This window comes from Caretta caretta, chromosome 10 (assembly GCF_965140235.1).
Source record: "Caretta caretta isolate rCarCar2 chromosome 10, rCarCar1.hap1, whole genome shotgun sequence".
Taxonomy (NCBI): domain Eukaryota; kingdom Metazoa; phylum Chordata; order Testudines; family Cheloniidae; genus Caretta; species Caretta caretta.
Window position 1 is genome coordinate 68,541,743 of NC_134215.1, and position 12,463 is coordinate 68,554,205.

Sequence of the window (12,463 nt, forward strand, 5' to 3'; positions counted from 1 at the left end):
CCAGTGTGCAATGCTTATGAGCCTTTTCTTTTTTGCTTTGCTTTGGGCTCAGGATTCATATGAAGCAGAAAGTCAAAGGGCAAGTGTGGGGGTGCAAGTAAGGTAAGGGCTTAGGCATAGTCCCCAAACTGAGCTCAGTGAATCTGAAGCCCCAGTGGGTATGTCTACGCTCCAATTAAAAACCCACAGCTGGCCCGAGCCAGCTGACTCAGGCTTGTGGGGCTCAGGCTAAGGGGCTGATTAAGTGTAATGTAGTTGTTCGGGCTTGGGCTGCAGCCCAAGCCCTGCGACCCTCCCCTCCCCCCCCCCCCCCTTGCAGCGTCCTAGAACCTGGGCTGAAGCCTGAGCCTAAATGTCTACACTGCAATTAAACAGCCCCTTAGTCCAAGTCAGCTGGCATGGTCCAGCTGTGGGTGTCTAATTGCAGTGTAGACATACCCATAGACACCTATTCCCTTATTCTGAAGGGTGCATAGGAAAAAGGATGTGGTAAGTAAATGTGTGGGAGATGTGGTCTTATGTGCAACCCTCGGTACTCCAAGTAGATGGATACACTGTCCTCTTTGGCCTTAAGAGCTGTAAATAGGCAGGAGTAATTATGTGGGTACACAATAGCCTGTTTATCTGTATGGAACTGAGTTTCCCCTAAGGTCTCTGTCACTATTTATCTTGTACTTCAAGGCTTTGATCCAGTGCCAACAGAAGCCAATGGGAGCCTTGCCAATGACATGGATAGACATATGCATGACATCCCATACCTGTACTCTGCAGTACCAAGTCCCAGGTATCACATGATTTCCTCCTGAAGCCATACATCGGGCCAAGGTTGACTTTAAACTCAATCCAGGCTCACCCAAAGGTTCACAAACCTCAGCAAACCTGTTGGTTAGGGATGAGCCGTTACTTAACAGCCAATAACCCTCCTCCCCACTCTCTGCACTGTGGAAAAATTCAGATTCTAGTGTGAGAGCCAGAGCCTCACTTGTTGTAAACTGCCTTACTGCCATTGAATTCTTGGCCTGAGTTTTGCATTAACCGTGTTTTAAAAAAATGTGTTGACATTTAAAATGTATGCACTGGCGTTCAGCAACACTCTATGAATACCTGTTTTTCCTAAGGGTGGGTTGCTGGTTAATTGAGCTCATCGTTAAGCCTCTCTTTAAAATTAGGTAGGCTAATTTAACCACAGGCCTATGTGTAAACATGGTTCTATTTTTTTCCCAGTACAATATTATGAATGAGGAATATATCTGCGTGTTTGTGTATAATAAAACAATGTTCCTTTTTCTTATCTAAAAACACATCACAGATAAGTTGCTCAATTACAAATGGCTGGATTTTTGCAAAAATAGAAATGCAGAACACATGTGGCCAGTCCCCTGCCCTATGTTACACCTATGCAACCCCGCTGAGGACAATGGATTGACTGTTTGAACTCTTCGCTTACAAATGTGCATGTGAATAATTACCATGACCATGCATGCAATTATAGGAAATGTCATGCAAATACAGCTAACTGATAAAGATGCACGTACACTTATTGCAGTTGTGTACGTAACTGCAGTACAAATGATGAGGATGCAAAATTTTACAAATCTTAGCCTATATTGTTTAGTAGTGATGTATAGCCAAGAAAAACATTTTAAGTTTCCTCAGCCATTTTAACCATGGCCAACTTTTTATTTACTATTCCCTGAGACTGTGGACTATAAGTAATGCAATTAGACTGGAAGAAACATCATTTTTTGAGGCCTTGGAACATCATGATTCTAATGCTGGAAGTTTCCCTAAGGTTGTACATTTCTGACTGTTGCCTGAAATTAACATGATGTCAAGCCTGAGATTTGTGAAATGGAATAATAGTTGGCCCTTTATCATTGAGGCACTGATCATAAATGCCTCTGAAAATTTAAGAATATACTTTTGGACTATCCTAATAGCTACCCTTCAAATTAATCCACCGCTCTAGTCACAAAAATAGAATTCAACATGTTACGTGTAAAACCGTAATAATGGGCATCTTTCTAAATTCTCTTTGGATCTCAGCACACAGCAGGCAGTTCTGATGATGAAAATGCAATGCTCAAAGTGAAATCAAAGTGTAGCAAATATTATGTTGTGGTGAAATATGGAAACATTAAAGACCAGAACATTGATCTCCTGTTAATAAGCATCTGCTCTTATTTTTATTTTAGTAAATTGTTTTCTTCCTGATTTTTTTTACATAAACGTTCAGAAGGGAATGTTTAAAAAACAGAAGGGCCCAACCATGTGAGATACCGATCACCCTTTCCAACTGCGGTGGGAGTTGAGCACCTCAAGGGACTAAACCTGAAGTGCGAATCTCTCATATGGTTTTGGAGGATGATTTTATGGGGAGAAATGTAGGGGAACATAGCTCTTTCACTTAATAGCAACAGCTTTTCTATCTATTCATTCTTCTAGAATGGTACTGATCTATGAAAGCAATAGATTATAGTAGGTATTCTGTGCTTTTCTTTTTTATGTTGCTCTTCTCATATTAGTCGTGGCTCCATACTTGACTTTATGTCCACACAAAGCTGGCCTCTCTACCTACTTTATCTGGGCTGTCTACCCTCTATATGCAGTCTACACTGAACAAGGCAATTAGAATGGGATAAGATCAGTGAGGTTGGGATACTACACCAGTCTCCTTCCTGGTGGTATATACAATACATGAAAACATCAGATATCTAATTTAAACTTAGATCTGCAAAATGACACATGCTGTGTAAACCAACTTCCCCAGAAAATAGGGTGATCCCCTATAATGTATGTTAGTTTTCTACAGTGGCTCAACTTGAAATTATTCTCCATTGTTGGTTTCTAGTCAATTTGTATGTTCTCCTTCCTTTCCATTTCACTCAGAGTACTGAATATTTTCACAATCTGTGCCTCCCAAATTTCAACTTTGCTTCCTTATGCCATTGCTGTTAGAACGTTGGTGCAAAAAATGTATTTTTAAGGAGAGGCAATTTTCCTCTTCATGACAGTGTCTAATCTTTCAAAGGCTCTCCATCAAAGCTTTATTCATGTCTTCAACTTAGCTTTGTGTTTTGGAATAACAGATCAGTCGGACTACACTCTAATTTTTTTTTCCATTTGCTGCAGTTGTTTCTTACTCCACATTTGCATTAAACATGATTTTGATCTTTGCTGTCTATCTTCTTGAAGCTTTACTGAGACATTCCTGACTCTTACCTATGTGAACTGCTTGACCACCAAGTTTTCTTGTTAAACGCTTTTTATTTCAAAGATGGTAAATAATGCAGCTTAGCTACTGTTATTATACATAAATGTAAATAGTTAGAACCTAATTCATTTCTCAGTTACACCTGTATAAAATCTGGAATAACTCCAATTGTACTCCAAAGTTACACCAGTGTAACTGAACAGAATTTCAGCTTTTTAGAAGACAACATCAGGCTATTATCCATTTGTGTATCTCCACTACTAGTTCTCAGTTATAATACAGTCAAAGCTGTTTTATCCAGCATGTTGGGGGAATTTGGGGTGCTGGTAAGTGAAAAATGCTGGTTAATTAAGAGGAAGGGAGTTTGGGTTCAGGAGAGGATGCAGGGCTGGGGCATGAGAAGGGGTGTGGGGCGCGGGCTCTGGGAGGGAGCTTGGGTGTGGGAGGGGGCTCAGGGCAGGGGGTTGGGATTCTGGGGTGCCGGATCCGGGAGGCGCTCACCTCAGTTGGGGGATCCCCACAAGCAGCAACCTGTCCCGGCTGCTCCTAGGCGGAGGCGCGGCAGGTGGCTCTGCGCGCTGCCCCCGCCCCGAGCGCTAGTGCCACAGCTCCCATTGGCAGGGAACTGCAGCCAATGGGAGCTGCAGGGGCGGCGCCCTGTGGGTGGAGGCAGTGCTCGGGGCAGGGCGGGGGCAGCGCACAGAGCCGTCTGCCGCGCCTCCGCCTAGGAACAGCCAGGACAGGTCACTGCTTGTGGAGAGCCACCCAAGGTGAGCACACACCCCCCCGGATCCAGCACCCTGAGTCTCCTCCTGTGCCCCAACCCCTTGCCCCAAGCCTGCTCCTGCACCCAAACTCCCTCCCTCTCAGTTAACCAGCATTTTTCACTTACCAGCACCCCCAATTCTCCCAACATGCTGGATTAAACAGCTTTTGCTGTAGAATTGGAAAATGTACAGAGAAGGGCAACAAAAATGATTAGGGGTATGGAACAGCTTCCATATGAGGAGAGATTAAAAAGACTGAGAGAGTTCAGCTTGGAGAAGAGACAACTAATGGGCGATATGATAGACATCTATAACGTCATGAATGTTGTGGAGAAAGTGAATAAAGAAGTGTTATTTACTCCTTCCTAAAACACAAGAAGCACAGGTCATGCAATGGAATTAATGGGCAGTAGGTTTAAAACAAACATAAGAGAATATTTCTTCACACAGTGAACAGTCAACCTGTGGAACTCATTGCCAGTGGATGTTGTGAAGGCCAAAAGGATAACTGGGTTCAAAAAAGAATTTAGATAAGTTCATGGAGGATATTGGAGTATAAGTTCAATAGCTATTGGCCATGATGGTCTGGAATTCAACCCCATGCTCTGGGTGTCCCTAATCCTCTGATTGCCAGAAGCTGGGACTGGATGGTGTGGAATGGATCACTCAATTAAATTGCCCTGTTCTGTTCATTCCTTCTGGTACTGGTCTCTGTAGGAAGAGAGGATACTAGGCTAGATGGACCATTGGTCTTGTCCATCCTGGCCATTTTTATGTATATCTCTATGACTTCTACAGATGAGTCTTTTAAAGGAGGTCATGGATGTCCCACTTGGCCTAGGGAATGTACATGATACTGGACCATTGGTTTGGTCCAGTATAGCTGTTCTTATGTTCAACATTTAAAATTTAAAGAATGATAGATGTTACTTAAAATTCTTTCCCATTTTAATGCTATTTAAATAATTTTTCTCAGATGGCTTGCAGGTATTTTGCTCAAGGCATAAGCCAAAACTATATTTTCTGTAGCGTACAGAAATATATACATTAGTTAAGATCAAGGGCACTGACTTTCTAATTTCCCCAGGGGTCTCGACCCCTGCTCTGCCCCAACCCCGCCCTCACTCCACCCCTTCCCCCAAAGCTCCACCCCCACTTTGCCTCTTCGCACCCCCATTCTGCCCCCTCCCGCACCTCTTCCTACCTTGTTCCACTCCCTCCCTCAAGTATGTCCCACCCTCGCTCCTCCTCTTCCTTCCCCTGCCCCCTCCCAGGGCCTCCTGCCCACCACTGAGCACCCAGAGAGTCGGTGCCTATGATTAAGATGCACTTTATCTTAAACTGTGAGACCTATTAAATATACATGTTGAAAACTCATATTCAGAATCTTTATTACCAGCTACATCAGCTAAACTCCTGTAGTTTGTGGATAGATTTAATATACAAACAGATTCTTGAGCCATTTTTAGTGTACAGAGCTAAGCAAATGATAACTTTTGCAATTGAGAGAAATATTAAGAGAATCTTCCTTAACAACAGCATCAACCTTTACATTTCACTAGGTCTGACTCTCATTTATTGACATTATTTAGAGAGCTCTGCAGGGATACAAATTTATATCCCCCGATTCGGATATCCACGGATATAAATCGGTATCTGCGGAACCGCAGAGCTCTCCCGGGAACCGCAGCGGTGAAAGGAACAGAACATGGGGCCGCCGCTCCCAGGAGCCAGCCCCCCGCCCGAGCCCTGTCCTCTGGTGCGGCTGTACAGACCCCAGACAGGAGATGCAGACAGCTGCGTGAAAGGGATGGGGGTGGGGCTGGGGGCAGTACAGCTGCACGGGAGGAGCTGCCAGTGCGGGGCGCTGGCTCCTGGGAGCAGTGCCCCACGTTCTCCTCCTTTCACCGCTGTGGTTCCCGGGAGAGCCCTGCGGTTCCACAGATACTGATTTATATCCATGGATATAAATTTTTCTCCGTGCAGGGCTCTGATTATATATCTGTTTTAGCGTAGAGTATAATTAATGTTGTGCTGTGGAGTAGTGGTTTAGCTATGTAAGATATGTGAACTCCATACTGTGAAGTATTTTGTGTATTCCCTCTGGCTTTACAAATGTAGTTTCCCAGAATTGTAGCTGCTATTTCTGTTTTAAACTCCATTATTTAAAGGTTTATATTTCTGATTGCATTTAGGTGAGCCCATGAGGGTTGCCTCACCTTTGGTTCCTCCTAGGGCTCTAGTCCATATAAAATAATTTACAAGGGCACTTTGCTGTGGATGAAGACTAGTTAGGCTGAAATGTGGGATTTTAGGAGGTGTGTTTATTTGCCATTGCTACTGGATCATAGGAATGGAACCAACAGCGTGAGTGGAAAGGAAGTATAGTTTGAATGCATGGACCTGCACTTCTGATCTAATCCTAGTGTTGGTAGCTGATAGATTTTTCTATAGTAGCGTTGGACAGGGAAGTCTTGTATAGGGCAAAATGTGGGATTGTGTTTCAGTGCCATATTCTCTGAATTTAAAGGAATCTAAATAGGGGTGTGCCACCTTATACGGGTCCCTCGGCGTGAGAGTTAGGCCATCTTAGACTGCTTTACATTCAGATTAAACATCCACTTACTGTGGTTACTTTTGCCAACGTGAGAAAGTGCTTTGTGGAGCTCACAAAAGCTTGTCCCTTCCACCACCAGAAACTGGTGCAGTAAAAGATATTACATCACCTACCTTGTCTGTCTCCTACCCTGGAACCAACAACAGTACAAACCATCCACTTACTGACACATAGTTAACCCTATTTATCCATCACTTCTGAGTTTGGTTTGGATTGTTCTTTTAACACATGGCAGCCAAAGCAAGTGAGCAGGCCTCATTAATAAACATATATAAAAGTTATATTGTGTATCAAAAAACTGTACCAGATCTGAGAACTGTTTTTAATGCATTCTTTTCTTCATAACTACTGGGAGTATTAAAACAGCATACTTGGAGTTGCAGGAGTTACACTATTAAGTGACAGAGTAGCAGCCGTGTTAGTCTGTATCCGCAAAAAGAAAAGGAGTATTTGTGTCACCTTAGAGACTAACAAATTTATTTGAGCATCAGCTTTTGTGAGCTACAGCTCACTTCATCGGATTCATTCAGTGGAAAATACAGTGGGGAGATTTATGCTCAAATAAATTTGTTAGTCTCTAAAGTACCACAAGTACTCCTTTTCTTTTTACTATTAGGTGAGTTTCACTGCATCTCTCGAGCTCTCTGCCTGAGTGTCTCAAGCCCTCTGGTCATCTCTTGACCCTTCTGACTGCATTTTTAAGCTCAATGGACTGTGCATCTCAGTCTCTCCGCTAATACCCATTATTCGGGTGTCATCCCTCACCCCCTCTGGCACAATGACACTCAGAACTAGCCTAACAGCCAAATGATGAGCAAGTAGTTGCACATAATGGGCAGGACTGAGGGAGAAATCTGGGGGTGGAGGGAAGGGGGTGTTGGATAGTAGTTCTAAGGCAACAGTGTAAATGTCTAGCCAGACAGTCCAGAACCACTTCGTTACATTACTCTGCTTCATACCCTGCATGTCAGGTTAGAACTGTGTCAGGGATGGGTCCTGAAAACTTAAGAAGGAGATCAGGTATCTCTTATGATAGAAGAACACATCAGAGTGTCCTGCCCCACTAGGCTCCAGTCCTGGCAGCTAAGTTCTAACACTTTATATCCATGTATAAGTGAAATAATGGAGAATATCTCTAACATTTTTGCTGCTTTTTTTTACTTTGGCTTTAATTATTTTGAATATACTAAATATTCTAGTGCCCTCTCTGATCTTAAAACAGGTACCATCTCTCAGCCTGCCTGTCGCTTCAGCCCAAACTCTACATACTCTGATAGCAGATTATTTGAAGCTATGCAAAACCATTTGAGGACAGAGGCCTTTTTCTTCTAATCAGCATTAAAGCTTTAAAGTCTTCAGCACCTGCTCTGATCAGAAAACAGTATCTTATATGGAAAAACGGTCTCTTTTTTTGTTTAGAAAACCCCAGCTTTTCCTCCACTGCTGGAACTGAGAGTCTGATCCAATGGGAAAGACTCTCACTGACTTCAAGAGCAGGCGTGCTGGAACAGTTTTTATAGTTGGGGTGCTGAGAGCCATTGAACCAAACTGTAAACCCTGGATATAATGGAAATCACTTCAAGCCTGGGGGTTCAGCAGCACCCCCCGCACCCTTAGTTCCAGCACCGATGTTCAAGAGGCTTTGGATGAACATTTAAGTTAGCATGTTCTTTGGCCAACAGAATTTAGACAGCTTACATTGAAGCAGAGAGAATTCTGTAAGATGCTGCCTGGTCTTAAGAGCTATAAGGTCTAGATATATCAGTTAAAAATGAACTGTTGAGAAAAAGCTACCGACGGGACATATTGAGTATTAAATTATGTTTATATAAGGCCTTTCATTTGAGAGGATCTCAAATCACCTCAAAAATTTAGTAAATCAAATTTAATTTGTGCATGTTTACAGATACACAGATATCTACAGTGGGTAGGTGTGTAATACATCCTGGATGTGTTTATTACATGCAGAGAAAGAGCTGCAGAGAATGTGGATAAGTTCACTCATTTAAATGCTGCCCCCTCTGGGATGGAAAGCAACTGCTGTTAAACAACACGTACCAGAGCTACACAACAGTTTAAGGCATTGTTGAAGACTTCTGTATCTAGTCTGAACTAAAAGGAAGCTGTTCATAAGCAGAAATATACTTCCCTTTTTAAAAATGTACAGTACTTAGGTTTTCGAAAGTCATCTGAAATAAAAGTAGTATAGTTTAATTAATAAAAATGATTGTATTAATAAAATCTTGCACATCTTTGACCTTGTCTATTGATGTAGCCCAAAGCATCTAGAATGATCCTTATTTTTATCATGTTTAATGCACAACAAAAATGGGGATAAAAGTTTTCACTCCGGTACTAACTTTTCTGGTAACTGGCCCAGATTAGTGCCTGCTTAATAGAGTCTTCACGCTTATGTTTTAAACATTGAATACTGTATATCCTGCAGACCAAGAGATGTGCAACTACAAAGAAACATTCTATACTGACAAAAGTATTTGTTGTTAATTTTAGATGCATCTCTGCAGTGATGGGATTATCAACACACTAACAAAGGCTATTTATAGTAATTTTGAGGCCCACTCTCTTTTCCAGCTCTCTAGCGCCATCTTGAGTTTGTTCTATTTAACAGAATATTCCAGTAGCAAATTTTCACTAGTTGCAGCATAACGCGTACACAAGCAATGGAAAGATAGTCCTTTCTTGCTGGCAAGCTGAGGAGAAACACAATTACTTAGCCTAATCAAGACTACACAAACTGCAAAGAACTTTAGAAGGTGTTGATTGGGCAACAGGATGTTAGATTAAATATGTTGTAGGCCAGTACAGTGTAGTGCGTGTGAGCAACTTGAACTCCTGGCACACAATAATGAGTTCTAAATAAAATGTAACAATCGGTAACTCTGGACTGATCAGTGAAAACATCTGCTACATTGGCAGTGATGGTCCCAAAAGCAAACAAGATTTTAGGATACATGAAAAAAGGCTAATACGTTGAAAATACCATAATTCCATTATACAAATAAATTGATGCCATGTGATTGCATAAATGTCCTTTATGGAGCTTTTACCCCTTCCTCTGAAGCAACTGGTACTAACCACTGTTGGAGAAAAAAGTAGATCATTGGACTGATCAGGCATTGCAGTTCCTATGCTCCTAACTATTTATTAAATAAAATCCATGCATTTCAAAGACATTTGTGGAATAGGACTATGGAAAGTATGGTGCCTGATGTATTACAACCATGCATTCAGTATTTAAGCTGAAGCTTATATGAGTAGTTTTAAAACATCCTCCTTCTCCCCCAAATTTTCCATATTTCTGTTTATAGATTTTTTAGCTTAGAATTGTTCTCTCTTCCTTGTCTTTTCCATTGTCTTATTTCATACTCGCTTACAGAAATGTTCAGTCATTATTCACTGCTCAATAGATTTTGTAAGTAATCAGTTCCCTGGGCAGCAGTAATATGATTATAAGGCCATCATTACCACTAAAATAATCAATGGTATCTTCCCCTATCCTTCACTGCCGGAGATATACTACAAAGATCTTACTGAGTTCTGTGCCTCTAATAAAAATTCTCAATCTGAAACACACTTGATATTACGGGAATCTCCACTAAAGAAGCAAAGTACAATATGGAATGCATGCTTATGCTATCTTCCCGTATTTGTGTGTAAAATAATGGCAACTTCTCGTGCTTCTCTTTCCCCTCCCCACCCCCACCTACAGGCTAACTCTTTTAGGCTCCATTTACACTCTCTGCACATAGCAGTAATTCACCACCAGCACAGATCCACCAGAGAGCTAGATGACACAGTAGTGGACACATCTGGTCCAGATTCTTTGCCTTGCTTTGTCTTTTTTGTGCTTCTCTGGTGGCAAAAAGAGGATGGAATGGGACTGCTGCTTCCCTTCCCACAACAAGAATACCTCCCTGATGTGGAGGAATCCACAGGGCTTGATGTAGAGCCACTGTGCTCAGTTCCTACACCCCCTGTCTTCCCTGCCTCTCCCCCCGTGCAGGGGATGTGTTGGAATGAGTCTGGTGTGGGTGCTCTGGCATACAGACACCACCCTATGTTGAGGGCAGCGCAACTGCACTGCATCAGCCTTCAAAGGCATTGTACCTCAGGCAGGAACATTACCTCCCAGAACTACCAGCGCAAAGGAAGAATGTACCTACTACACTTAATGGTGCACATGCGTGCAGCGTGTGCTCCCATCCATGGCTGACCAACTAGCTCCCTCCCCACATCTTTTGGAGTGGTTTGTGGCACTAGCCCTGTGCTGTAAAGGCTCATCTCGGGGCTAATGTTGTCTCCCCCACCTCTGCACATCCCCAGAGGGGCTGATCACTTTCTAGCCTGAGATGAGCTTCTCCAAACGAAGATGTTAATTTTATAATACACTGGAGTCTGTTAGCTCATCTGACTGTTGGTGAGAAATGATCTAGCCATAGAAATGCACTGGAGGTGCCCATTAAATCCGCTTTCAGAATTGGTGGAGGTGACCCTTTCAAAGGACGTTCTCAGAAGTGGTCATCTCTGGAAGGTGGTCTATCGGGGTTTGAGATCACAGCACTGCCTTTCATATGTAATTCCAGACAGTGTCACATCTGGGGGCAGGGGAATTCTTTTGGAAATGCCATGGTGCTGCTCCCTCCCCCACCCCCCAATTTGCAATAGTAACCTTTCCACATACATACCAATCTCTGAGCATAACACAGTTTGTCGGACAAGTTTATTTAATCTCATCCTCTGTTCGTGGTGCCAATTTGTGTGCCTGGAGCAATGGGTTTTTGCTTCGTTCCAAAAAAATGTTGAGCGATTTTAAAGATTACTTTGGTATTACAGTTGGGGCCAGTTTGTTTTTACATGGTTTACATTCCCCAATAACTATTAGCAGACATTCATATGGATACTATAAATCCTTTCCAGCTAGTGTGTAGGTTGCTTGTTATTGCAAACGTATGTGTATCAAAGAACCATTGCACTATTTAAACTGTACAGTGTAGAGAGGATGGAACAGGCAAATACTATCCAAATCTAGCTGAGCAAATAAGGGGGTGAAGACAGCCAAACAGGCATCATTGTATTGTCTGGGACAACCTAGAAAGATGGAGCAAAAGGAGAGACACACTTTCTGTGCACCATTTCCTGGCCATTTTCCAGTGGCAGTTAATGTTAACTGTGTCATTGCCAGCAAGTGGGCAGGGCAAAGGTGAGGCAACAGTTAATAGAAGTCAAACTGCGAGAGTTAGAGATGTATGAGGAGTAGTGTGAAGGGGCTGTTCTGGCTCGAAGGTACAAGGAGATCTGCAGGATTTCCCTGGAATTTCAGGACATTGTATGGTTGGAAAATCCACAACCCCCATCTCTTCTGTAGGCCTGCAAACTTGTTTCTTTTTGAAGGGATGATGACTCTGTGTAGTTCACCACATCAAGTTTACCAAATCACTTTCCGCTCTCATTTTTTTTTTCCTATGTGAGGGATCATGGAATCATAAAATATAGGGTGGTGAGGGACCTCGAGAGGTCATCTAGTCCACCCCCTGCATTGAGGCAGGACAAAGTAAACCTGCTCCATACCTGATGGGAGTTTCTCGAACCTGTTCTTAAAAACCTCCAGATGTGGAAATACTCCAGCTGAGGTCTCGCCAATGCCAAGTAGAATGGACCAATTACCTGGTACTTCCTGTGTCTTACATATGATACTTCTGGTTAACCTGCCTCAGAATGATATTTGGCTTTTTTGCAACTGCATCATACTGTTGGCTCATATTCAATTTGTAATCCACTCAGACCCTCAGATCCTTTAGCTCATAGAAATTAGGAATGAGGAAAGACCCATTACATGTTTTAGGC

The 12,463-nt window shown here is 42.6% G+C and overlaps 1 protein-coding gene across 20 annotated transcripts in view; it reads left to right on the plus strand.

Moving 5' to 3' along the window:
• Nucleotides 1–12,463, plus strand: part of TMC3 (transmembrane channel like 3) — a 482,220-nt gene that overhangs the window by 393,431 nt on the left and 76,326 nt on the right. For 18 of the 20 annotated variants that reach the window (XM_048868309.2, XM_048868305.2, XM_075133148.1 and 15 more), the window contains one exon: nt 682–784. The exons of the other annotated variants lie outside the window; for them this stretch is intronic. The gene's annotated coding sequence lies outside the window, so the exon portion shown is untranslated. The remainder of the gene's footprint in view (nt 1–681; nt 785–12,463) is intronic. 20 annotated transcript variants of the gene reach the window in all.